The sequence below is a fragment of the Ambystoma mexicanum genome, chromosome 1p (genome assembly GCF_040938575.1).
Source record: "Ambystoma mexicanum isolate Mex_15411 chromosome 1p, UKY_AmexF1_1, whole genome shotgun sequence".
NCBI classification, from domain to species: Eukaryota; Metazoa; Chordata; class Amphibia; order Caudata; family Ambystomatidae; genus Ambystoma; species Ambystoma mexicanum.
Window position 1 is genome coordinate 387,817,265 of NC_090921.1, and position 27,019 is coordinate 387,844,283.

The window sequence follows — 27,019 nt, forward strand, 5'->3', positions numbered from 1 at the left end:
AAACTCCTGTGTACCATGGCTCAATTTTTTACTTGTGGTATTGCTTGTTTTGTGAAATGTTACAAAAAATGTGATTTCCTAACTGGAAGAGTCGAGGGGAATGTAGTGGAGCCTTGTTTTTCTCAAAATTCACAGAAGCCATTGCCTTACTGGGCCAACCGTGTCCACCACGTAATTTTTATTTTTTTTATTTTCATAATTTTCCAGGATTATTTTTTTCTCCCGAACTATGGAATTTTTCCCTAGATAGTTGCTGACTGACTTGCGCAAATCGCCCCTTCCTAAACTTAACATTTTGTGGACTTTTCAGAAATGTATGCCTTTCTGTCCTTTCAGCTTTCCTACCCTTTTCTTCCATTCTGTCCACGCGTGTCCTATTGGGGAAATAAAGGGCAAAAATCGCCTACCTCTCTCAAAACGGTTGTTAACCATACCAAAATATATATATTTTTGGGATTTCACTCACCCTGTTCTTGATAGCCTGGGAAATGGGGAGTACAGCACAGCAAACCATTTGTTCTTGGCACTTACAAGAAAAAAACACAGGCTTCTTTGTGCATCATTTTATTGGCATTTTCTGAAAAAACCCAAAATGTTCTCCATTTTTGGTTATATTCTTCCCCCCCGCCCCACAACAAACTAGGATTCCCTGGTGGCATTACAACTGCCTACATGTGGGGGTGGGGGATTAAGGGGCCAAATTTGGCTGAGATCTCATGTAACAAAAAAGTGAATGGTGACCTACCGAAATCACCAAAAAAGGCCTTGGCACTAGGGGGTGGGGGGGGGGTTTGAACCCATGGCAGTTAAGGGGTTAATAATGGTTTAATTTTCTCTAATTGTTGTTTGTACTTGAAGGCTCAACGCCTAATATGTTTGACTGACAGGTTACCAGTATGAATGTTAGATTTGTGCTCACGCCATCGCAGTTTACTTTTACTCGTAATCGTCCCTACGTAAAATAACCCAAAAGGGTATTTAAGGCCATAGATTATGTTTTTGGTATTGCATGTAGATGCGATCTAGTTTAATTTCTGTAGCAGAGTAAATGTATTGTACTTTATTCCCTTTCTATCAAGTTATTGCAATTCAATGTATTGATCTTTCAATGTTGCATGAAACAATCTCATTAAAAGATTTCCTCTTCCTGTAGGCAAAAATGTGATGGTTTGCATACATATCTAGAAGCTCTGGGTCAGTGTATAAAATCTTCCAGTTGTTTTAATATACACCTTTTTATTATTTTACTTTGATTACATGGTAACATTTTTCAGTTGCGGTGCCTTTTTCTGAGTCTTGTTCTGTAGTAGACTGTCTCGGTATTTGTGGTACTTTCAGCACTCCTTTCCCAGCCTGTTTACTTTGTTTTAATTTGGAAATCCACTTTTCTTGTTCAGCTCTAAAGACTTCTTCCTCCGAGAATTCTCTTATATCGAATCATTTGACTATATGGAATTCCCTTAATGGTTTTTGGTGAACGCTCTCTGCACATAGTGGGTTATTGCGATCAGTCAGTTTAGTACATATCCTAGTTCTTAATATATTCTCATTGATGTAGATTTTACTATCTAAAAAGTGAATATCACTTCTGCTGCTTTTCGTTGTTCAGAATATGTTCCTGTTCATGGTAATACATGCACGTGTTAATATAGGTAGGGGGGCATACTTGCCATCATAGATTTCCCTCACAACTGTAAATAATGTTCATTAATACCAATTTCAACCATGTTCCAGGTGTGGTTTGCACAACTGTATTTTACTACTATTTTGCACTACCATACATTTCTTCTCTTAAGATTCAGGGTCTGGTTTGGTACTGTTCACCACAGCCATACTTGCTTTCTTCCCTAAGGGTCCAGGGTGTGAGTTTCCCAACTGTATTTTGCGAGTAATGTTCCCCCCCTCCCCTTTGACAGCATGAGAAACTCAGCCCATCTCCTGGACAAATTATTACTCGCCCCCTGATGGGAATCCTGGTGCTTCTGGGGAGTCGACAAGAGGGAGCATATAATCACCCCCATTGAATGCATCCCAGTCAAGCCTTTTAGATAAGCTCCATAAGATCTTTTCCAACCAATTGTCAGTCTATCTTCATTTGAACAACAAGCATGCTATCACACTGCACTGAAACATAACTTCTCTCTCTCTCTCTCTCTCTCTCTCATATATCGAGGCCATACTAATGGCAGTAGGCGCAATACAAGTGTCAAATAACATAATTGTCCTTTCAGAGACAATTCAGGTGAGGGCGTAGCAGGCGTAGAGGTCAAACTGCCAGAGGTTCGCAACTCTCACCAAAGAATGACGTTCTGCTTCAGGTCCGCTCCTATTTCACCCCGGTAGAGTGTCGCATAACACTACTTGCCTATTCATGGGCGGGGATCACATCAGACAAGTGGGTATTGTCAACTGTGAAAGACTGATACTGTGTGGCAACAATGGATGGAAAAGATGCATCATTTCATATTTCAATGTTGCCAGCTCAAAGAAAGCACCTAGGATTTAAAGTGGGTTCCACACACTTCCAGTTGAAAGAACTCCCCTTTGGGATTGTCAGCCCCTCAAGTCTTTACAAAGGTACTTTCAGTAGTAGTGGCACACCTACATAGACAATTCTAGTATACCGTTATCTGGACGACTGGCTCATAACAAGGGAGACACAACAAATATTTCGGCAGCATATGCAGGAGACAATCAACCTTGTACATAAACTAAGTCGGGGGAAACAATTTATAGGGGCAATACTTTGAACAGAAGACTCTTTAGTCTTCCCCTCCAATGAGAGCGTCCAAAACATTCTACTACAAATCCCATGTTATACAGTATGTTGTCAGATAACAGGAAGGTAATGAATCACCTTGGTATGATGGCATCATGCATCTTCATTGTGCAACATGCAAGACTACAAATGTGTCCAATACAGGAATGGTTAGTGAAACAATGGTTGCAGGTGCAAGGGAATTGGGATGATTTAGTGGTGGATTTGCAGACTGTGGTGTTGGCGCTTCAGTGGTGGACAAACGAGAACTTGTTAAATTGAAAATCCATTGTCAACCTGCCAACACAAATGCCACAATCGCATCACTTTCAAGTTGGGGAGAGCATTGCCTCCACCATACAGCGCACAGCATGTGGACACACTATCCAGAAAATGCATGAATGTTCTAGAGTTGCTAGCAGTGTACAAGGCACCCCAAGCTTTCCAGCCTCTTCTAGCAGGGATGAATGTACTCGTTATCATGGGCTGCACGACCACCATGTTTTACATCAACAAACCAGGCGGAACACTCTCTAAATCTGTCCAGTCTGACTCCGTAAATCCGGTAATGGAGCGTCAAGAGAGAAATGTACCTCGTGTCACAACACGTTGCAGGGCAACACAGCTGCACTAAGCAAGAACACAGATCAACCTTCGGCACAGAAGTCGGAACTACATTCGGACATTATAGATGACATTTTGTCACGATTGGGTCATGCAGACAGAGATGTTTGTCACTGAAGAAAATGAAAACTGCCATATTTGCGTCTCCAGGTTCCTGCAGAAGGGGTGCAAGAGGAACGCACTGTGGATCAGTTGGACAGGAATATTTGCATACTCCTTTCCTCCAAAACCACTCTTAAACAGAGTAATCCACAACATGCATCAGGAGCACTGGACAATGATCCCACCACCTATTCAGGATGTCCATTTGCCCACCAATCAAGCCAACTTGCCCTTACAGCATGGTCACAGAATCAAGGGTCAACCCTTAATCCGCATCCTCAGACAGCCAATTTAGCAGCTCTGCTCCTGATGTCAGAGTTCGGTCATCTTAATTTATCTAGCAGATGCATGAAAGGAGCATGTAAACCAAACACTAGACACTGCTACTTTAACAAATGGAAAAGATTTGTAGTATTGTGTAGAAGGTCAGATGTAAACAATTGACTGTTCACCATCTAACATAGTATATGTACTTTGCTTGTTTAACTCGCGTCTGGTCTTTAATTCCTTAGAAGCCCATTTTGCTGCACTTTCTGCATACACATCACAAAGCAAGCTTTCATGGTGGAGAATTCCAGTCGTGAAAGCCTTCATGAAGTGGGTCAAATGACTCTCTTCCTGTATTGCATATCCATCCCTGGGATGGGATTTAAACGTAAGCTCTGGGTCCCCCTTTTAAGCCTATACATAAGGCAGGTCTCAAAGATCTCACTTACAAAGCCGCATTTCTTATAGCCATTAATTCCATAAGAAGGGTAAGTGAGCTCCAGGCATTGTCCTACAGAAAATGTCATCACAGTACAAAAAAATAAGGTGGTCTTAGGAGCACAACCATGTTCCACGCCAATGTTCTTTTCCAAATTCCATGTCGACCAATCTTTTGAACTGCCAGAGTTCTTTCAGCACCTGCAAACCTCTGGATGGATGGAGAGCCCTCCACACACTAGATGTTAGGAGAGTAGTCCTGTACTACCTCAACAAAAAAAAGCCAATCAGGAAATCCGAGCAGTTCTTTGTTTCCCTAGTGCCGAAAGAGAACAGAGCCCTGTCTCAAAGGCAGCCATTTCCAAATGTATAGTAAAATGCATACAGCAGTGTTACAGGTTATTTAACAAGGAACTACTATTTATGCCTAGAGTACACACTACATATAGTACAGGTGCCTCATTGACCTTCATTGCAAATGTTCCTTTGGAGGCAATATGTAGCCTCATTCTAACAACCCATCTCCTTCTACTGCTTACTAGTCTATGCAAAGCATGTGATTCTAAGCAAATCCACAATCCTCAGACAAACGTTTACATACCTCTAATCATTTTGCTGATGCTTGTATCTGCTTGAATTCACATGCGCCAACCCTTCCTACCCTCGCTGGGAGTGGAAGGTACACAGACAGTGCACACCTCTTCAGACTTTTTACCCTTTTATTACACACTTCATGCAATCTCAGGTTAGAAATGAGACCTAGACGCGTGAAAGACCATGGCTTACAGTACAAGTCACAGAAGGATAATATCACAAATCCCCTGTCAACGTCTTTTTTTAAAAACATTTTGTAAACCAAGTCATGTAATACTCTGCACCACCATTAGATGTTAACCTATGCAAGCATGTGAATCTAAGCTGTTCCTTTTATATTGTTTATAAATTCTGCATGTGTACAGGCACTCCTCCCCACCACAGACACTCCTCCCCCCACCACGCGCTCCTCCCCACCACCAACACACATTGCCAACACACAGCATCTATGTACGAAAGATTACATTTGCTGAACCTAAACCAGCCTATATATATTATGAACTTGTCTATAACTCATTGCCTATTCTGCTTTCCATCAGCATTAACTGTGCAATGTGCACACGTTCTTCTGTAAGTGAAATACTAGTCTTTTTGGATATTTATATTTCTTAGACTTGTGGACCTGCTTCGAATCACATTCTGTGCATATAGTCCAACATCGAGTGCAAACAGCAGAGTATCGATCTTGTTTTCGAAGTTTGAAAAGGGATGTCGACTGGGTGTGCCTGTAACACTGTACCCATGAGTCGTCACACGTCACGGCCCCTCAGATTGTTTTTTTCCGCCATAATAGTCGGTTGCATACATGCAAGGTTGTAGCTTGCTACGTGATTATATTGTTTGCTTGCTTTCAACCAAGACTGGTTACTGCTCGAAGACTTCAAATGCTGAACTCTTGACGACAAACAGAAAATTCCTTGAGACTTCGCCCCTTCGCAGCTGGCAGAGCCGAGGTCTCTTTACATTCTAGCAATATTGGAGAATGTCCTCTCTCATACTTTCCTCTACTTTCCTTAGTGTGGCTGCCATTTCACTTTCTGCTAAACGGAAAGGACACTGTTTACACTAACAGGAAGTTCCCTTGAAAAGACACTTGCAACAAGTACAATAATTGTCTTCCTTGAGACCATGACAAACTGCGTTGCAAGGCCTGTGAACTCTTTAAGCCCCAAACTCTTAAAGACAGGCGCACCAAGTGGTGGGTGGCCTACGCTATGCAGGCCGAATCCCTTTCCCCTACCGGCGCAGTCTTTTCGGATGTGGAAGACTTTTGCAGATGTGGTAGACAACCTGGTGGAGTTGTTAGATGCCTGCGTGCTTTGTCCTCAGACCCACTAGGCATGCCGTAAGAATTGCTATGCGGGTGTCATCTGGTGACAAGGACACCCATGCATGTGCTCCTTCCAAACACACAACCCACAGGCATTCTTCGACAGGATCGTCTAACAAGCCAGCAGCACCTCCAAGCCTTCGACAAAACCCAGAGAACCGCCACATTCTCAGCCATCAATGCTTTTGCAACCGTGTCGAACACATGGTTCTGAATCTCTCTCATCACAGGGTGCCGGCCAGGAATCTTCGACACCCATTTCAGAGACGCTGAAACATACATCGAAACAGCGTACTCTCCCCAAATTAAGGGGACAACACAGTAGAACACCTCACAAAAGCTGTTGCACAATCCTTGGGCACTGTGGTCAAGCCTATTTACCAACCTGTTGCCAAGCCGCTGCTACCCTTTCTCAGTCCCTGCAAAGTAGGCAAAGTCCCTCTAATTTTGGATGAAATAGTCTTGACTCTTCCAGACCCATCTAGAACAGGGACCTGGACCAAGCAAAGATTTGAACATGCTGTGGACAGAATTTCAGAATATATTACTTTATCTGACAGGTATCCCATTCGGAAGAGGTCCCTGCTATAGGAAGAACCTCCAGCACCTAAGTCTTCTACATCCTTAAATACTGCAGACTCCAACATTTTTCATGATTATCAATATGATCAAGAAGCTTTTATATACTTTCAGGACCAAGAGGACGATATCCAACATCCATACGCATGGCTTCAGGAACCGACTGATCAGGGTACATGGCCTGCTACTCCTACTTATGTTGACCCTGAGCCTGTTCTAGTGTTTGGGGACTCTGATCGACCTGGGGATGCATCCCCAATCGATAACCAACTGCTGTTTAACAATATTCTTCAAAAAGCAGCGAAACACTTTAAAATGAACACACAAGAAGTGATGCCTGACCCTGACTTTGCAGAGTATATTCTAAATGAAAAGCCAGTCAGTCTATCCTTTCCCTTACTAAATTCTATTAAAAAGAGGATTGCTCCTGCCCTAGTTACGCCCCCTCGCACGTGCAGTTAATCCATGGGTTGAGAAGATGTTTGTCTACAGCCTCAGATCCCCTGTACATTCGGGGACATGCTGTCCCAGATTCATTAATAGTCTCCAACCCAACAAAGCGGGCGTGAGTTCCTTTGTCCACTGCAGAAGCACCGCCTGACAAGGAATGTAAGTCACTTTCTGCCCTAGGGAAAAGGGTTACAGCTTCAGCAGCATATTTCCTCTGTAGTGCCAACAATAGCACACTGCTTGCAAGCTACAGTGATGTGCGATGGGGTTTGCTTCCAACAGGTTTAGACACAGTTCCAAAACCATCCAAATCAAGTCTGGTTACGTAACCCTGGGTTTAAACGACAGACTAAAGCAACACGCCTCAGTAAACCAATTGAAGAGTCAACCTTATTTGGCAAAGCACTGGAGATGAATGAAAGAGCACAAGACCCTTGAAACACTAAAATATCAAGTTAACTGGTTCTCCAGCGCAGTTTCCTCAACACCCGGCAGTCTTTTCGGTCTCAGTCCTTCTCCAGACCAAACAAGCTTTGCCCGTACTAGCTACCCTTGGTATTCGCCACAGTGATCTTCCTCCACATATCAGACAACGCAACAGCGAAGGTTTCACTGTGACAAAGGTAGGGGTAGGCCACTAGAGGCTCCCCTAACCCTGCCAGCAAGTGACTCACCAGTTAGGGTTCCCTCCACGCATCTCTGTTAGGATGTCGAATAACATCATTCACCCATGCATAGAAGGGAATTACTTCATATCGGTGGGTGTTGAAGACTGGCCGAGGGGTATTATAAAGAATTTCTCCAAAGACCTTGATATCATCTGCCAAAGACAAAGATGACGCCAGACCGTCTCCTCAACCTGCAGTCAGAAGTAGAAAGCTGGTTTCAAGAGGGGGCTATAGAACCCATCCCATTTCAAGAGGTAAATGAGCATATTTATTCAATATGCTTCCTTGTACCCAAAAATAATCTAACCATGCACCCAGTATGTCGAGCTGAAAAAATTCAGGGCGACAACTTTGCAGGAAGTAATACCCCTTCTAAAATAAGGGGATTGCATGGCAACATTGGATATGAAAGATGCATACTTGAATATTTCAATGTTGCAAGCAACAGGAAATCCGTAAGGATCAAGGTGGGAGAGACTCTCAGTTCAAAGTTTTCTGCCTTTGAAATAGCCTTGGCGCCAAGAGTGTTTACCAAGGTCCTAGCAGTAGTAGTGGCACACCTCAGCGGGCAGTCAATTCCAGTGTATCCTTATCTGGACGACTGACTGATAACAGGAGAAACACATCAGGCGTGTCTGCAAAACACCCAAAAGACTATAGGCCTTCTCTTCAAATTAGGATTCTCCATCAATGAGAAGAAATCCAGTCTAGTTCCCAGCCAATTAAAGCAATTTATTGGGGTTTGGTTTGGACAGTAGACAGCCTTGTCTTGCCCTCCAACGAGAGGGTACAAAACGTGCTGTTTCAAAAACCTCAGTATGTGCCAGTCGCCAGCTGACCGGACGGAAAAATATGCACCTTCTAGTAATGTCTTACTGCATTTATCTAGTACCATTAGCTCGTCTGCGCATGCGTCCAATGCAAGAATGGCTCTCATGGAGTGCATCGAGTGAGATGATCTAGTGGATGTCTCGAAAGCCCTCGTACTATCACTGAGGTGGTGGACAAGGGAAAACATTTTGAAGTAAATTGTTAATCAGCCCCACAGTGGAGGGCACTCTCACCACAGAGGCATCCCTATCAGGGTAGGGAGCTCACATTCCCCACCAAATGGCACACGGCACATGGTCACAATCAGTAGCAAACAAGCACATCAACCTCGTGGAGCTACTAGTAATATTCAAAGCCCTAAAACATCTTTTCAGACTGGCGGCATCCAGAGATGGACATTTTCGCAACTCAAAAGAATGCACAATGCCCAGACTATGCCTCCCGGTACCTCTAGATGAAGTCCAAAGGGAACGGCCTTTGGATCAAGTGGTCAGGGAAATTTGCCTGTGCTGTCCACCTCAACACCACGCCTCAACAGGATAGTTCACAAGATGCACAAGGAACAAGTTACTCTAATCCTAATAGCGCCAATGTGGGCTTTTCCGCCATGGTTCTTGCACCTCCTAAAAATCCGGTCAAACTGCTGTGTGTGAGAAACCTGAAGGTGTCTCATCCGCCAGTCCCTGGGGATTTGTCATCCAGGTGGCCAGGACAAGGCCAACGCTTTTGGATCCACTTCCTGGGGGTGGACCAGTTCAGGAGGATCACCGGACTAAGGGGTCCTCAGGGAGTGGGAGTGGAAGTGGGACACTGAAGGGTGAGATGTGGTATCCCTTTCCCAATAACACCTTTTTGAGCTCAAACCCCCCACTTTTCCGACACAAATATTTTCTTGCAGACAGTGCACTGTGAGCGACAACGGACTAACACCTGAGCCATATACCGGACATGTCCCAATGCGAGGGTCTGGCAGAGTCGGGCAGTTACTGATAATTGCACACACCTGACTTCCATCACTTTTCCCCACGCGGATAACAGGCGGAGCGTGAAAGCACACTTTGGGCAAGGCAAAACACGCGAGGAAGCAGCAGTTCTGAGATGGCAGTTTAATACGAGGAGAAAGATGGCAAGACCAGAAAGAATTGCACGGAGAAAGTTGCCGTTGCCCTTTTTGTTGGAAAGGTGCTACTTTCAAGAGCCCCTTGAAAATAAGAAACATAAGACCATGAATTAAAGCTGAAGAAAGGTGCATTGTGTGTCGAAGGTGCCCGGGGCTCTCACGCCCTGATAGGCGAGGGGCGATTGCTGCTGTGGTACTGTCCTTGTCTCCTGCAACGAAGCAGCTCCAGTAAATTCAGCACAGCCGGTGAGTCGGAAAGACTGATGACATACCAGTCTGTGTTAGAACAAAGGTTGCAAACGGCAATATTGTATAGAGAGAACCGTATGTGAAGCTGTGGCGATGAGCAATGCGAGTATAATTGGAACTGAAGAAGTAGTTGAACTTTAAGGCAACCCAAGATAACATATACAGAGTGGTCCGGCACCTCATGGGTGCTCACTCGAAGGTCTCTGTTAAGGATCCAACTGTGAGTGTATAATTGTGAACTGCAACATTAAAGTGTTCAGGTAAGAGACCAAGCTAAACCCTGTGCACATTCGAAAGTCTTCGATAGCTAAAACAAACTGCAATTGGTCCGAACCTGACTGAGGGAGACTAATTGTGTAAAAGGGATCTGAGCCTGATCTGGGGAGATCCAGGTTGAACCGTGAGTCACCTGAAAAGGGATTGTGGCAGCATAAGGGGATCTGAGTCTGGCTGCTGGGTTCCAGAGGGAAGCGTGAATTGCCCTACTTGAATACTTGGAAAGTAACTTTTTGTTTGGTTGCAGAGGGCCTGATGTATCAAACAGAGATTTGGGTAACTTGAGCCTTGGGCAGAGAAGACCCTGATGCTTGTAATGGAATTGTCCTCGTTCCCAAGAAACACAAGAGTGTGCTTTGCTCGAGTAAACTGCCTTGTCCCATGCTGAAAACGTATAAAAGTGAGGCCAACGACTTGAGCATCCTGACTTATCATTTTGTGACACTTATTTCTTTATCTTGAACATTACCCCACACTATTTGTTATTTAGGGTAGACTCCACTAGCACTGCATTATTATTTTTTGATGGTCTTAGCTTGCTCCCATCTTAGATTTAGGTTTATCTAGGCGTGTATTACACTCTGTGATCAGTTGTGCCCATCTTACTTTGATACCATGCCTTCCTTACACGTGCCCCTGCAACATGCTTTCACAATTGCAGGGGACAACACTACATCCATGTCCACAAACACTAAACTTGTCAGTCTGGCTTCTGTGATTGTAGAATTTTGGACATCTTAATCTACCACAAGATGAATGGACATTCTTAAAGAAGCCTGTTAACCTAATGCTAGACACTGTTATTTCAATAAAAGGACACGCTTTGTCATTTGGTGTACTTCTCGTCGCATCAGTCCAATTGATTGCATTCCATCCAATGCAGTACTTTGTTTAACTTAACTTTTGGACTCTGGGTTAGTCTTTAATTCACTGAAGTTTCATCTTTGCTGCCCTTTCTGCTTACACCACCTCTGAGTGAGTAAAGTTTCTTGGTGGATGGTTCCTGTGATTAAAGCCTTCGTGGAGGAGGTCAAGACTTCACCCCCAATTTCTAATACAACTCCTGGATGGGACTTGATTGTTGTCCTTACTAAACATGCATAAAGCAAGTATTGCCTTGCTCATAAGACTGCTTTTCTGGTAGCTTTTCTATCAGAAGGTTAGGTGAACTGCAAGCTTTCAGGGCAAGATCCTTTTGTCAATATTCATAAAGACAAAGTGGTTTTACGCACACACCAGCTTCTCTCCAAAGTTTATTTCAAAGTTCCATGTTCATCCATAGAACTTCCGTCTTTCTTCCAAAAACCCTACAAATTCAGCAGCGCGAAGCCCCCATACGTTAGATGTTGGAATGGAAGAGCTGTAATGTATTACCTAAATAAAACTAAACCACTTACGGGCCAGTTCTTTCCGTAGTGTAAGGGAGGCATGGTATTTCAAGTACGACACTGACACCAAAGGTACCATTTCTAAAACCTTTATTCAATTCTCGGGGTTTGAAAACACTCCTACTTTGCCCTGTAGCTAAGATGGGAGTAGTCTCTACCATCAAATAAGAAAACGCAGTCCTACTCAGTCTGTCAAATCAAAATGGCCTATACAAAACCTAATGCCTGACCTATCTATTATACAAAAAGTGTAAAGGGCAAAGTAAAATAAATGTTGGACTATAAATGATCAAAGTGGCTGAGTCCGCTCTCCTCCCCACGTTGGACAGAATGGGGTAAGGTGCTTCCTGTAGACCGGATGACACAATCTGGCGCAGAGTCTCAAAAATAAACAGTTCAAAACGTGGATCGAGGCCTGCCTGGCCATCCACGTTAGTCACTTTTCCAGCATTCCAAATGTTCTTTCACAGTTCAACCAAAAGTTCACATAGGTCTCCTCCAGTCGGGCTCTGACCTTTTCCTGATGTCGAAGACATTCGAATGTGCAATGCTTTTTCTATAGACCACTTCGACTTTCCTTTCGGCTCGCACTCTTTGCTTTGGTTTGCCCCAGTGTTTTTTGGTCTATGTAGTTCAATCTCTTAAGCACAAGAGTTCAACATTCACCTTTTTACTTCCCCTCTCACTTTTAAAAGTTTATTCACTTCATTGATTTATAACAAAAGCATTTCACCTTTCGCTGAGACTTTCGAGTGGGCTGCTTCATTTTGCCAGACCACTCCACTACTCTGTATCACTGGCTTCAGAAATCTCGATAATTAGAATTTTTAATTTAAAAAAAATATTTTTCACGGACTGTTACAGTGCAGGCAAAAACCAAACATATTGCAAATATCACTGTCTATTGTGCATTATGAAAACCCTTACAAATCTGAGTTATGGATGGTTCATTTGAGCCGTCATAGGGCGTATTGGGTCCTCATTTGGGCATGCCTCTTCCAATATGGTGGTCAGATAGCAGCAGAGCGGGCCCATATGTCTTTCGGTCGGCTCGTAGGTGCCACACCTCTTAGATAAGTTTCCACATTCGTACACATAAATCAGTACTTTGAGCCGCGCATGGATTGTGGTTGCTGCTTTTGCCTTCCAGTGTCTGAGGATGTTATGTTTGGCCAACGCACTTGCCACAGAAAAGACCCTGTGCAACTTGATGGGTACTTTCGGTATGTCCCCCCAATAGATATTTAAGTGGGGTGGCAGGTATTTGGATGTCTAGTATTTTGCCGAGTTTGGTGGCTACATCCTCCCACAATTGTAGAATGGGTGGGCATTCCCAGTACATATGTATAGGGTTAGCCTCTAGGAGTTTGCATTTGGGGCACAAAGACTATTTGGAGGGATCAAACCTTGTGACTTTGCCTGGGCTGATGTGCAAGTGATTCAGAATATTGAATTGCACTAGCCAAAAGTTAGCATTAAGGGATATGGAGTTGGTGTGCTGGCTGTATCTAGCCCACTGCGTCTCCTCGATTGTTGTTCCCAGATCTCTATTCCATTTGGATTTCATGTGTTTTGGGAGGGGTGTGGAACTGAACCGTGTTATATAGCATAGAGATGTTCCCTCTGAACCCCTCCTGTCCCATGATATTGATTATAAATGGGTGAGGGGAGGTTCTGCCGGGAAGGATGGCAATCTGTGCCTGCATGCTGCCTTCAGGCGATGGAATTGCAAAGATACTGTGAGTCCTGAACCAAATATTCCCTGTATCTCCTCCAGTTTTACAAATTCCGCTCCTGGAAACGGGTCCTCCATTGTCGGTTCTTTCCCTGGATCCCAGCTCCTCTGCATCATGGTGTCTAGTGTGGGGGCAATATCGGGGTAGTGCCATAGAGGAGAGGTGGACCAGTAGGGCTCTGCACACCTCACCCTCTGGTACAGTGCAGCCCAGGCGCAGGCCGTGCAGGACACTGGGTCCATTCCGCCAGCGTCTGTTTCTTTGTGAATATCATAGAGCGTATTTCGAAGGGATTGTGTCCTCCGACGTATTCCTTATCTTAGATATCTCTTTCCAGCTTTGCTGGCCTCGGAAATTTTTTCTCTAGAGGGCGCTGCGCGTCGACGTCCGCCGAGTCGATGTCCCTCGACAGCCGCCGTATCGACGTCGACGTCATCCTGCCTATAAAGGCCGCGCGCAGCGTCCGTTGCTCAGTTCCATTTTTCCGCGCTTACTCAGTGCCTCATAATATCGTTGCTCGGTTTCGTAGAGAATTAATCCAATTTCCTCGAGATATTCGATCCATACTCTATGGCTTCCTCGTCGGAACCGACGACCCCTCGGTCCAGCTTTAAAAAATGCCGAGACTGTGGAAAAAAGATGTCGCTGACTGACCCTCACAGAGTTTGTCTGTGGTGTTTGGGAGCTGAACACCATTGTTCGGAGTGCGAGGAATGTATGTCCATGACAGCTAAGGCCCTGAATGAGCGTAGGGGGAAGCTGGAAAAAGGTAAGACTTCTAAAGCTTCTTCTTCCTCGACGAAGTCGAGACATTCGTCTCCTCGTCACCATTCGCGCTCCAGGTCTCGAAGCGGGTCCCATCACTCCTCGAGATCGAAGCACTCGAAGAGGAGACGTCGAAGATCCCCTTCTTTGTCCTCCTCTTCCTCTGTTTCAAGAGGAATCCCTTGCCCCACGAAACATAGTTCCCGGGCTGAATGGGAGGAATTCCGAAAAAATATGATGAGGGTCTTCGAGAAAGCGGCCTCGACCCCCTCGAAGACTGCCGAGAGCGATGCTCTGGTCGAAAGACCCGAAGGTCCAAAACGCCGCGAGTTGCAGTACCCGGCGAAGGAAGCTTCTCGAGCACGTCACGAACCCTCGAGTAAAGCTAAGACCTCGAATCCTTCTTCGAAGGTTCCGTCGACGCCGAGGTCGGTGTCTTCGACGCCGTTGTCGAAGGGACCTTCGACACACGGGTCTGTCGACTAGACGCCATCCTCAACACCGGCGTCGACGCCAAGGAAAGTCACGGTTGTGGCGCACCCAGTGGCTATTCCCAGGTCTTCGATGACGATGTCGTCGAGATTGTCGACATCCTCAAGCAGAATTCCAATTCTATAGAGGACCTCGAGGCCTCCGCCTTTGTTTTCGACGCCACCTTCGGCGTCAGCGTCGACGACATCGATGTTTTCGAGGCCGATTACAACAGGTTTGGCACCCTCTGCCTTGGAAATGGGTTTCACACCCTTTGTGAGTTCAGACCAATTGAGAACAATGTCCTCAATTATGGAAGAGGGAGAACTATCTGACCAAGAAGAGACATTTGAGTTGCAGGGACCTGCACCCCCAGTTCAAGAGGAGTTATCCTCAGAGGAACGCAGATTAAAGGAACTCCATGATTCCTCACATGAGGCAAGTGGTTTAGACACTTCCCCTTAGTTCGCTAGGCCAGACCCGGGGGAGCATGCTGAAACCCCTTATAGAGCCTTAATGGCCAGGATCACAGAATTTATGGGGTGGTCAACACCGTCACAGGCTTTCCAACAGGATGACCTCACGGATATTCTTGATAAAGGTCCACAGGAGGATCCCGTAGTACCTTTTCATAAAGCTCTTCAAAGGAAAATCATGACGAACTGGGAAACCCCAGATGTCGTCCCGGCAGTAAATAAAAAACTGTCTACTAAATACAGGGTATCTTCTGCAGACCCGGAGTTTTTGTCCAAACACCCATCCCCAGAAAGTCTGATGGTACAGGCAGCATCTTCCACTGACATCAAGACTGCTTACCCTACCGTCCCACAGGACAGGGACGATAAAAAATATGATGCTATGGCTAAAAGTCTTTTCGGCATGTAGCATGGCGTTAAAATCTATTAATGCTACTTGCACCCTTTTAGATTTAGCCATACACTTTGGGAGTGTGCTTCTACAGCGGCTGACTGCATCCCGGAGCGAGAAGAAAGGGAGGCGTTCCTAAATATCATACAGGACGGTAAAGACGCTATGTGCGAATCCCTCCAGATTGATTCGGCTGACAGTATCAATAGAGCAATGGCGGCAAGTACAACAACCAGGAGATTTGCTTGGTTGAGAAAGTCTGGTTTTGCCCCAGATGTGCAAGCCAGGCTCTTGAACATGCCATTTGATGGCTCTTCTTTGTTTGGGAAAAAGGCGGATGACAGTTTAGAAAAACTGCAAACCTCAAAGGCAGCAGCAAAATCCCTAGGTGCTGCAATCCGTCAGACACCTTTTCGTCCCACAGGAACCTCTGCGAGAGGCAAGTCCTTTCGCTTCTACTCTGCATTCGGAAGAGGTAGAGGACGACCGGCTCAAAGGGGACAAAGAAGAACTACCCGAGGTGGACGGGGTACATATTCAAAAGCCGCAGCAACAGCAGGTGCCTCTTTACCATCGGCATCTGCATCAGCCGACCCAAAACCACTCTGAGGACTTCCCTCACAAGACACCTGTAGGAGGCAGGTTAACTCAACATCTGGCGGAATGGCAGGCTATCACGTCAGATGCTTGGGCATTGGAGACAGTTGCACAAGGTTACTGCCTGCCTCTCCTACGCATACCTCGGAGTCATCCACCGGGGATCAGCTCTCAAAAAGTTCCAGATCCGCTCCTCTTGCAGGAAATTTTAGACCTGCTAGAGAAAGGTGCCATAGAACCGGTACCTGTAGCGGAGAGGAACAGGGGCTAGTACTCCCCTTACTTTCTCATTCCAAAGAAAGACGGAGGACTGAGACCCATCTTGGATTTGCGAGAATTGAACTAATTCCTCAGGAAAGACAAATTCAAGATGGTAACTCTTTCTCAGATCCTTCAGGCCCTTCAGTTCCAGGACTGGTTGGTATCTCTGGACCTTCAGGACGCTTATTTCCATGTGCCAATCCATCTCAAACACAAGAAATACCTGAGGTTCGCAATTGGCAACTCTCATTATCAATTTTGAGTGCTGCCATTTGGGCTGACCTCCGCCCTGAGGGTCTTCACCAAGTTAATGTCGGTAGTGGCTGCAAGTCTAAGGAGGGAAGGGATTCACGTCTACCCCTACCTGGACGATTGGTTGATCAGAGCTGTATCTTCGGAACAAGCTCAGATCCAGCTAGATCATGTTTGCCACTTCCTTCACAGACTGGGCTTCTCCCTCAATTTAAAGAAGTCACAAATGATACCATCGCAGAGACTCCAGTTCATCGGAGCGATCCTGGACACTTCCCTGGGAAAAGCCTCGCCACCAGAGGTGAGGGCTCAAGATATTCTACAGATGGTTACCAAGTTTCAAAATGCCCAACGTCTCCCAGCCTTTGACTTTTTGAGGTTGCTAGGCCTCATGGCATCCTGCATTTTCCTAGTACCAGAGGCTCACCTGAGAATGAGATCCCTCCAGTTTTCACTGAGAACTCAGTGGTCACAATTCTCAGGGAGAATGACAGATCTTCAGGTTCCCGACAGGGTGGCTCGAGACCTTCAGTGGTGGGCCTGTCAGGAGAACATTCTGAAAGGAGAGCAGTTTTGGCAACCCTGGCCTGAGATAACAGTAGTCACGGATGCCTCACTCACGGGGTGGGGAGCCCACGCCAACGACTTGACCATCAGCGGTCGTTGGTCTCCATCGGGGTCCAGACTAAATATCAACCTGTTAGAGTTGAGGGCCATCAGACTTGCGCTGAAGGCTTTTCTGCCATCTGTACAAGGAAAGAATGTCCTGATAATGACGGACAACACAGTGGCCATGCATTACCTCAACAAAAGAGGAGGCGTAGGATCACTACCACTGTGCAGAGAGGCGATGCAGCTCTGGTTTTGGGTAATCCAAGAAGGAATCTCTCGATCGGCAGTTCACCTAGCCGGAGAGAAGAACTTGACAGCGGACGCTCTGAGCAGGCAGAGCGCAGTCTCCCAAGAGTGGGAACTAGCTCAGGAAGTCTTTCTAGAGATCTTTGCCCTTTGGGGACCCCCTCAGGTGGGTCTGTTCGCCACCAGTGTCAACAGGAAGTGCGATCTGTTCTGTTCAAGGTAATTTCCCCCGAGAGGAGCTCTGGGAGACGTGTTCATAGTGGACTGGGAGTTTCCGCTTCTGTACCCGTTTCCACCGGTCCCCGTCATTCCTCAAATGATCAGGAGGTTGAGAAGATTCCGGAAAACCATGATCCTAATTGCCCCGGATTGGGCCAGGAGAACGTGGTACCCGGACCTTCTAGACTTGTCCATCTGCCCTCCAATTCGACTTCCACTCAGAGAGGATCTGCTCTCACAGAAGGGAGGTCAGGTTCTCCAGCCAGACATCAAAACCCTCAACCTTCACGCTTGGCTTCTGAAAGGCTGAGGTACAAGGATTGGGACCTCCCTGATGATGTTATGGAGGTGTTGCTTTCGGCAAGGAGGCCAGCAACAAAATCTTTATACCGCTGCCATTGGAACAGATTTTGCAGCTGGTGTAGAGAAAAGAATATCTATCCCTTTTCATGTAGTACACCAATGGTTTTGTCCTTCCTACTTTATTTAGCGAATTCAGGCCTTCAAGTTGGCACCATCAAGGGCTATCTCGCAGCGCTATCCATCTTTAAGCGCACTGCGGAAGAACCATCCTATTTTAAGTTAACCTTGGTAATCCATTTCCTAAGGGGGTTAACTAACGTTTATCCCCCAAGACCATTCCAGGTTCCCCTATGGGATTTAAACTTGGTCCTAACTTTCCTGATGGGCACACCTTTCGAACCACTCCACTCTTGTTCATTAAGGTTTCTTACCCTTAAGACTGTTTTATTAGTAGCACTTAGATCTGATAGAAGGGTGAGCGAGTTACAAGCTCTTTCTTGTAAACCCCCTCATACAATCTTTCACAAAGACAAAGTTGTTCTGCAAGTGAAGCCTAATTTCCTCCCAAAGGTGGTTTCTGAATTTCATATCACACAGAAGATTACCCTTCCATCTTTCTATCCTCCTCCCCATACGGGGAAAGAGGAAGAGAGGAGTTTTTACATTAGTAGACTGGCTAGGATAAGACAAGCAGACCAGCTGTTTGTAGGCTACGCAGGTCACAAGCTGGGGTTACCGATAACTAAGCAGACCATTTCCAGATGGATCATTTTAGCCATTTTGGAATGTTATAAACTGGCAGGAAAAGTGCCCCCTCAAAATCTTAGGGCTCATTCGACCAGAGGTATCGCAGCTTCATCGGCCCTCAAAAGAGGAGTGCTGGTTAGAGACATATGTGCAGCTGCCACATGGTCATCCGTCCATACCTTTCTCCAGCATGGGGTCTGGCATGGATTCACATGCTCATGAATATTCCCCGTCGTCAGGCTGGGAATCCTCGGTAAAGAAAAAACCAGTATCAGTTTAGTTTCTGATCTGTCTTTCGTAGTAGTAACCAATCACTGATCTCTGCGTCATACTGACCACAGCCAATGACTGCCCTCTACCTAAGCCCCGCCTCTGGCAGCCATCTTCAGATTTTTACTGCACGTTCATGTGTTGGGATCCTCGTGCTATTGCTCTCGAGCGTTAGTGCTATTTTTTTCGCGTTTTTTCTCAAAAACTTTGTTTTTTCGGTCAAAAAGAGCCTCAAGCTCCACCGACTCTCCATCCGATCAACGGGGACCCGTGTCGGATTTGTCTACGCCCCTCAAGGGTGAAGATTTCGTCGAGCTACGCTTTTGGAGGACTCCAGAAGTTTCTCAGGCCCATCTCGGACATGGCCCAGGAGAAGGGAAGCTCGACGCCCGGAAAGCTGTTCAGGGTCTGCCCTGGATGCCAGCTGCAGAATGTCTTTAAGGAGGACGAACACTCCTTTTGTCTTTACTGCCTACATGAGGACAAGACGCACGTGGTAAAGGACTGTGCGTTTTGCGGCAACATGTCGGAGCGGACCATGAAGGACCGCCATCAACGTCTCGCCAACTGGCTGGAAGGGAAGAGCCCGTCCGGCGAGAAGAAGAGGAAGAAATCCGAGCGGTCTTCTAAGACTTTTGAGGACGCCCCGGCGACGGGGGTCCAACACAAGGCCAACCACCGCAAGTCCGCTTGCACTGGGAGCGCCGAACGGTCGGGCTCTAAGGGCGCCAGGCAGGGCGCATCCTCCCCGGCACCATCAACCACGAGCCAACACTCTGGTTCGGGTAAGAGGAAGGCAGAGCACCCGGCGAAGCTCCTGGAGAGGCCCCGGTCGAGCTCGAAGGCCCATCGGATAGGGAGCGAGGCAGTGTCTCCCCCCCCCCCCCCCCCCTCAAGGAGAAGGCGGTGAGCGCACCTAAGGTGGTGAAAGCCTTAATCCATCCGGCCAAGGCCTCTATCGAGACAGTCGCCGCGGCCCTGGCTCAGCCTGTGGAGGCTACACCAGTGGTGGCGACCTCGGGGCTCAGAGTCTCCCTGCCACCGCGGAGGGAGTCCTCTTTTATGCCCATCGGCAGGACCCCCGTGAAACCTCCGGTGGAGAAGGGGGGGCAGGGGGTCGTTGTGGATTCGGCCTCAACCTCCGAGGAAGAGCTGATCGAGGTCTTAAGCCACGGCCTCGGCGTGGAAGAAGGCCAGCCTGTCGGGAGGGATCCCGACGCAGGAGACGACGATATCGTCGAGGGTGTCGACGGGACCCCTAACCGCCCGTCGGACTCCCCTCTGCCAGCGCCGCAAGACAACTCTGCGGCCATTTTGTTGGCTATACAGTCCTTATGCTCAGAAATAAGGACGAGACTACCGTTACCACCAGCGGAGGAGCCACTCCCGTCGGGGGACCCAGAACCAGGACCTTCTGGCAGCCCCCCCCCCCCAAGAAAAGGATTCACCCTCCACCTCCTTTTCGCGGCCCGTTCAGCCCTCCTCCCCGTCCACGACTCGAGGGGATGATACAGGGACTGACACGGCCGCGACGGGTACGGACGCCGAGGTGTACGACGAGGATCTGCCGTCGTCACCTCCCACCCGGGCTTCCCCGCCCGACGAGATTGGATCGTTTCACTCCATGATCGCCAGGGCATCCGAGCTCTTCCAGCTCTGCCCTGAGGAGAAGAAGGAAGGTTTCCTTTATCAACGGCGCGAGGCCAAGAGGAAGACGGTCCTCGCAGTGCCTCTACTGGACGATATTTGGGATGAGGGCCTCGTCCTCCTCAAGAACCCATCCACGACGCCGGCTAGAAGAGACCAGTATGAGAAGAAGTACCGGGTCCCGGACGCGGCCCCCTTGTGCCTCTGGGCACAGCCTACCCCGGACTCCGTCTCCGAAGGCCAGGAAGAAAGCAGGGGGGGGGGGGTGCGGCCTCCACGTCGACTTCCCCGCCGGACGGCGAGGGAAAGAAATTGGACACGATGGGGCGCAGAGTCATCTCGTCTGCAGCGACGATGATTAAGGCGGCCAACGCCTTGGCTATGGTAGCCCGCTACGACAGGGAGCTGTGGTACAAACTGGCTCCCCTGCTGGTCTTCCTACCGGACGACAAGAGGGCGGAGGCCCTGGAGATCTTGCAGGAAGGTGAGGTGGCGTCGGACCACGCCATCACGATTGCGACGGACATCGCCGACACTGGATTTCGCCAGTTGGGCAACGGCGTGTGCCTTAGACGGCGTGGATGGCTCAAGGCTACTGACTTCCGTCAAGACGTACAGACCAGAGTCCTGGACATGCCGTTCGATGGGAACAACCTGTTTGGGAAAACAGTGGACGATTCCCTTCAAGCCATTAAAGTGGACACGGAGATGGCCCGGGCTCTCAGGGTTCTCCAGCAACGGCGGCCGCCCTTTCGGAGCGGCGGAGGCAAGGGTGCCTCCAAAGGTTCCGGCGGCGGATTTTCCACCTACCGTCAAGCGGCCCGTTCGTCGTCTCAGGAAGCTTACAGGGGACGAGGCAAGTCAGGCGGACCCCGCCGTCGTCGCCAAGGAGGTCAAGGCGGCAAAGCCTCGTCGAAGCAGGATTGAACCGGCCGTGGGGTCGGGCCCCCACCGAAGCACCCCGGTGGGAGGCCGGCTGGCGAGCTTCGTCAGCGTGTGGGAGTCCATCTCCACCGACCGTTGGGTGCTGGATGCCCTAGCCCAGGGCCACGCGCTCGAGTTTCAAAGAAGGTGTCCGCGCGTCCCCCATGTGGCCAGGAAAGAGCTTCACGTCCCTCAGCTCCTCCTGGAGGTAAAGGCGATGCTCAGGAAGGGCGCCATCGAACTCGTCCCAAAGAGGCTTCGGTGCTCCAGAGTTTACTCAAGATACTTCCTCGTGAAGAAGAAGACGGGAGGATGGCGCTCCATCCTAGACCTACGACGACTGAACAAGTTCATCAAGGCGCAGAAGTTCCGGATGGTCACCCTCCAGCACGTCCTGGGTCAGCTGGAGGAGGGCGACTTCCTGTCGTCGTTGGATTTGGAGGATGCCTACTTCCATATTCCCATCCTAAAGGGGCACCGAGAATTTCTCAGGTTCGTGGTCCAAGGGCGTCGCTATCAGTTCAGAGCCCTTCCCTTCGGACTACGGTCGGCACCCAGGGTATTCACCAAGTGCCTTGCACCAGTGGCGGCGCAGCTGCGCCGAGAGGGGATCCACGTCTACCCCTACCTGGACGACTGGCTCATCCGAGCCAAGACGAGGGAGCTCGCCGTGGAGCACACGGCAAGGACCGTCCAACTTCTCACGGACCTGGGATTCTCTGTGAACTACGCCAAGTCCCACCTGGTACCCGCGCAAGACGCACTGTTTCTGGGAGCGAAGCTCGACAGTGTCCCTTCGGGCCTCCCCGTCGGAGGAAAGGACCAGGGCCATCCTGGGCAAGGTACTGCGGATGTTGGTTGCCGACGCGGCCAAGGTGAGGTCCATCAAGTCCCTCCTCGGAATGATGTCTTCTTACATCTACCTCATTCCCCTGTGCAGGCTCCGGATGCGCCCGTTGCAGGAGTTCCTGGACGCACGCTGGATCCAAACGACGGGCAGCTTCGAGGAGAGGATCACACTCGACGAGAGTTTCCGACGAGCGATCCGGTGGTGGGGCACCCGCGCGCATCTGACGGCGGGCATGGACTTCCAGACCCCAGGCCACCAGGAGACAGTGACCACGGATGCCTCCCTGGAAGGGTGGGGAGCGCACACCGAAAAACTGCACGCAAGAGGCCTTTGGCTCCCAACGGAGAAGTCCCTCCATATCAACCTCCTGGAGCTCCGTGCAGTGTTTTGGGCCCTCGGGTCCTTCCTTCCTTCCATCCCTCAAGGGCAAGGTGGTGAGGATCTTCACCGACAACACCACCACCATGTTTTACATCAGGAAACAGGGCAGAACCAGGTCCCCAGCACTGTCCAAGGAGGCGCAGGACCTGTGGCATTGGGCCGTCACCCAAAGGATGTTTCTGGTGCCGTTTCATCTGGCAGGGATAAAAAACACCATCGCCGACTCACTCAGCAGGGAGCTGCGCTCGTGCCACGAGTGGGAACTACGGCAGGATCTAGTGGATTGCCTCTTCCGACGATGGGGCACACCCCAGATCGACCTGTTCGCGACGGCTTCGAACTCCAAGTGCCGGAGGTTCGCCAGCAGGTTTCCCCAACCGAGGAGCATGGGCAATGCCTTCTCGTTCCCCTGGGAGGGCCTGTTCCTAAACGCGTTCCCTCCAGTGCCACTGCTGATCCGGATCATCAACCAGCTCAAGAGGTCACGGTGCAGGATGATCCTCGTCGCACCTTCGTGGCCGAGGCAGATATGGTTCCCGGACCTTCTGGACTTGTCAGCGTCCCCGTCAATCAAGCTGCCAGTGGACCCGGATCTGCTCTCCAGGGAAGGGAGGCGCCATCCTCCACCACGACCCGAAGTCGCTGAACTTGCAGGCCTGGCTCCTGCAGCGCTAGAGTTTGGAGGATACGACATACCGGCCGACTGCAGAGAGGTTCTTGCAAATGCCAGGGCGTCCTCGTCTCTTAAATGCTACGGACACAAATGGAAGAGGTTCTCTGTCTGGTGCCACGCACAGAAGATTAATCCTATAAGGATTACGGCTCCCGAAGTACTGCCGTACCTGCTGACGCTGGCCAAAGCTGGACTGGCACACGCGTCCATCAAGATCCATCTTGCTGCGATCTCCCGATACACCAGAACCACGGGGCGGACGTCCTTGTGGTCTCATCGTCTGGTGAAAGAGTTCATGAAGGGACGGTTCAGATCGTTCCCGCCGGTGAAGGCTCCGGCCCCGGCTTGGGAGCTCAACGTGGTGCTGACCAAGCTCATGGGACCTCCGTTCGAGCCTCTGCACTCGGCCCCGTTGAAGTTCCTGTCGTGGAAGACAGCGTTTCTTGTGGCCATCACCTCCGCACGACGGGTGGGAGAGATCCAGGCCCTTTCCTGCAAGGCCCCGTACTTGACTTTTCACGACACGAGGGTAGTGCTCAGGACGCACACCTCCTTCATGCCCAAGGTGCCGTCGGACTTCCACCTCCACAAGCCCTTGGTGTTGCCTGTGTTCTTCCCGTCGCCTTCGTCGCCGGCCGAAAGGACTTTGCACTCGCTGGATGTGGCTAGAGCGCTGAAGTTCTACGTGGACCGCACAAAGTGTTTTCGGAAAACGTCGCAACTCTTTGTGAACTTTACCACCCAGAAACCAGAGTCGGAACCCAACAAAATGACCTGTGATCACACATGGTTCACATACCTTTCGAATCAAGAAAATGATTTGCAAATATTGGCCCATCGTCAAATTAAGTCTGCCTGACTCACCAACACCACGTTTTGCCTTTTAAAAGAGTCAAAAACATATGTAACACTTTGGTACATTCCAAATTCAAAAAAACAGCTCCCATAACAGGTCTATGGGACCTCAGGACGACTGTGGGACATTTCCCATGTGGGTCCTGCTCAGTATGTCAATCTACCTGCAAAATGAAATGAAGAATTTCAACAGTGGGACAAGGACCTGGAACCTGAATTCAATGACAAACTGCAAAACAAGCAATTTATTGCATTGAATGTCCGTGAGGCCTACGGTATGTAGGCCAGACAAGCCAATCGGTTAACATCAGAATTTCTAAGCACCGATCTCGCATCAGGTGCAAAAATACTTCGACACCGTTAGTAAATAATTTTTTGGGAAGGCACCATACTCCCAATGACATCAAATGGTGGATCCTAGATGTTGTCACGGAATCTGCAAATATACTGCGCAGTCTCCAGCTCAAAGAAGCAAGATGGATCCACAGACTTTCTAGCCACAGCCATGGTCTGAACAAAGAATTCTTGCCCCTAATTTGATGCACAGAGGCCAATCCCCAACATGAAGTCGGAGATTTAATTACCCTATGCCCTATGAGATGATGCCATGTTTGTCATTTCATACAATGACATCCATAATATCCTTAGCATTGAGAGCGCATACGTATTATATCATTTTTTGTTTTATTTTCACATGTTCCTCTCCGATCAGTTCCACAAGTGAACACACTTGTTCTTTCTTTTTCTGTTTCAACATATTCCACTCAACAATGCGGATTACAATCTTATGATCACTCACCCCTCCAAAAATAATTTATGCATGCCTTATGCATGTGCCCTGCACACGTCCCGGCTTCATGGCTAGTGAGGCAATTTCAAACCCTCATTTTGAAACCCCCCCTCTTTCTTTCTGCATCGGGTCTACCAACACAGACTCACCTTCTCGTGTTCGCAATCCTGCACGCACACTACACATTATCTGACTGACTGCCATATCAGATTCTGCAATGACGAGACACACTTCCCAGTTACGGCAATTGACAAAGCCCTGGACCAATCCGTGCGCGAGTACACAGACCCACCAGGAACTACTGCTTATCAATCACTCATGCGTTATGAGACACACCCACAGGAGCGACGGCGGTGCCTCAGTCTGTAACGGTGACTCAGCTCTTCGGTGCTTTGGAGTTGCTGCACCGCACGAAGAGAAAGCAAGAATAGTTGCCTTGCGAGGTTGCCCTGCACTAGTTTGCCTGCTTGTTTCCTCAACGCTAGCCAGGTAGCCGGGTATACAGCTATCCATTGTATTACGGTGCACATTCGGTAATGTTCACTTCAACCGGCACTTCAAGACGATTCAATGTTCGTCTCCTCTCTATTTATTTTATTACAATATTTTTCTGTCTCCCTTTCCCCCTCTTCCCCCATCTCTATCCCCCCTCCTCTCCTCCCCTCACATCTCCGCCCCCCCCCCACTTTTATTTGTCTCATCTACTGTTTAGGCAAAACAGTTGAGCCACTACAGCACTTTCTCAGGAGGCATACATCGTATGAGTGCCTCTACAAGCACGAGTCTTACCGGTCCTAGTGCCACACAAACATAGCCGGCTGATACACAACACCTTGACTCATCAACCCGAGGGCCCTCCAAATTTGGTTTTTAACAAGCCCTCTTCAAATAAGGTACAAGCCTTTTCATATTGGGGATTACCCTGTGCATGTGCTATATGTTCACAACTATCTTGATATAGCCTTGGACCTTATGGCTATATTTTATTTTTCCAGTACCAGTCTGAATGCTGAGAGGCCGATTCCTGGCTGCCCGGGGGTACGTGCTGCGCTCTCCTTACCAATGGAGGGCTCCAACCCCAACCTCTGTGAGGTTGTTTTAGTCCCTACCTACGACTTGGGTAAGGATTTTGTTCCCACAAGGTCTCTTTAGTGTCCCTGCAATATAAAAAATGTGACTTATGCAAGCGTCTAACTGAAAACATTCCCTAAATATTGTCTGCCTTCACACAGGGTCAAGTTTATTCTGTCTCTCTCTGTTCCCGCCCTGAGGAAGGCTTCAATTTAATCAATTTGCCCGGCCGGGGGCTAATCCGAAACGTGATATGGATGTTTGTTTCCACTACAAACAGGAAGAGCCTGTTTATTTAACCATTTTTTGAGCTAAATTCTGTTTGAGCTCAACACATATAGGTTCCAGGTTATCTTCCACGCACACGTCGGCAGACCTGCATTTATGGAACTGCGGAACCTGTAATACTAATTTGGGCCGTAGGATTCCTTTCTTTCCTTAATTTCTTTACCTTTTTTTGCATTCATTCACTCCAAAAGATTTGGTGCTTTATTTAATAAGGTTTTTTGGTTTTGGTGCTTGTTTTCAAATCTATTTTGAATGTATGTGTCCTGATGACTTTATTGACTTCTTTGAATTTTGCCTAATCTTTTGTTTTCAAGTTTATTTTTTCTGCACTTGTGTTTAAATTAGTCATATTTTTTCATGTGATTTTGAGTCAAAGAAATTCTTAGAAAGAAAAATATTCTGGAATTTGTCTCATCAATTATGTACTATTGATGGTGGTTGTTTTTAAAGATTCCATTAAAAATCTTTTTCAAAAAGAAGGAATGTTTTCAGTATTTAGAGTGGCGCAAAATAAATGTGA

At 48.2% G+C, this 27,019-nt stretch overlaps 1 protein-coding gene across 4 annotated transcripts in view; it reads left to right on the plus strand.

Annotated features, from left to right (window-relative positions):
• The window catches only part of LOC138570755 (SURP and G-patch domain-containing protein 2-like), a 1,010,309-nt gene that overhangs the window by 187,077 nt on the left and 796,213 nt on the right, over positions 1 to 27,019 (plus strand). The window lies entirely within an intron of this gene.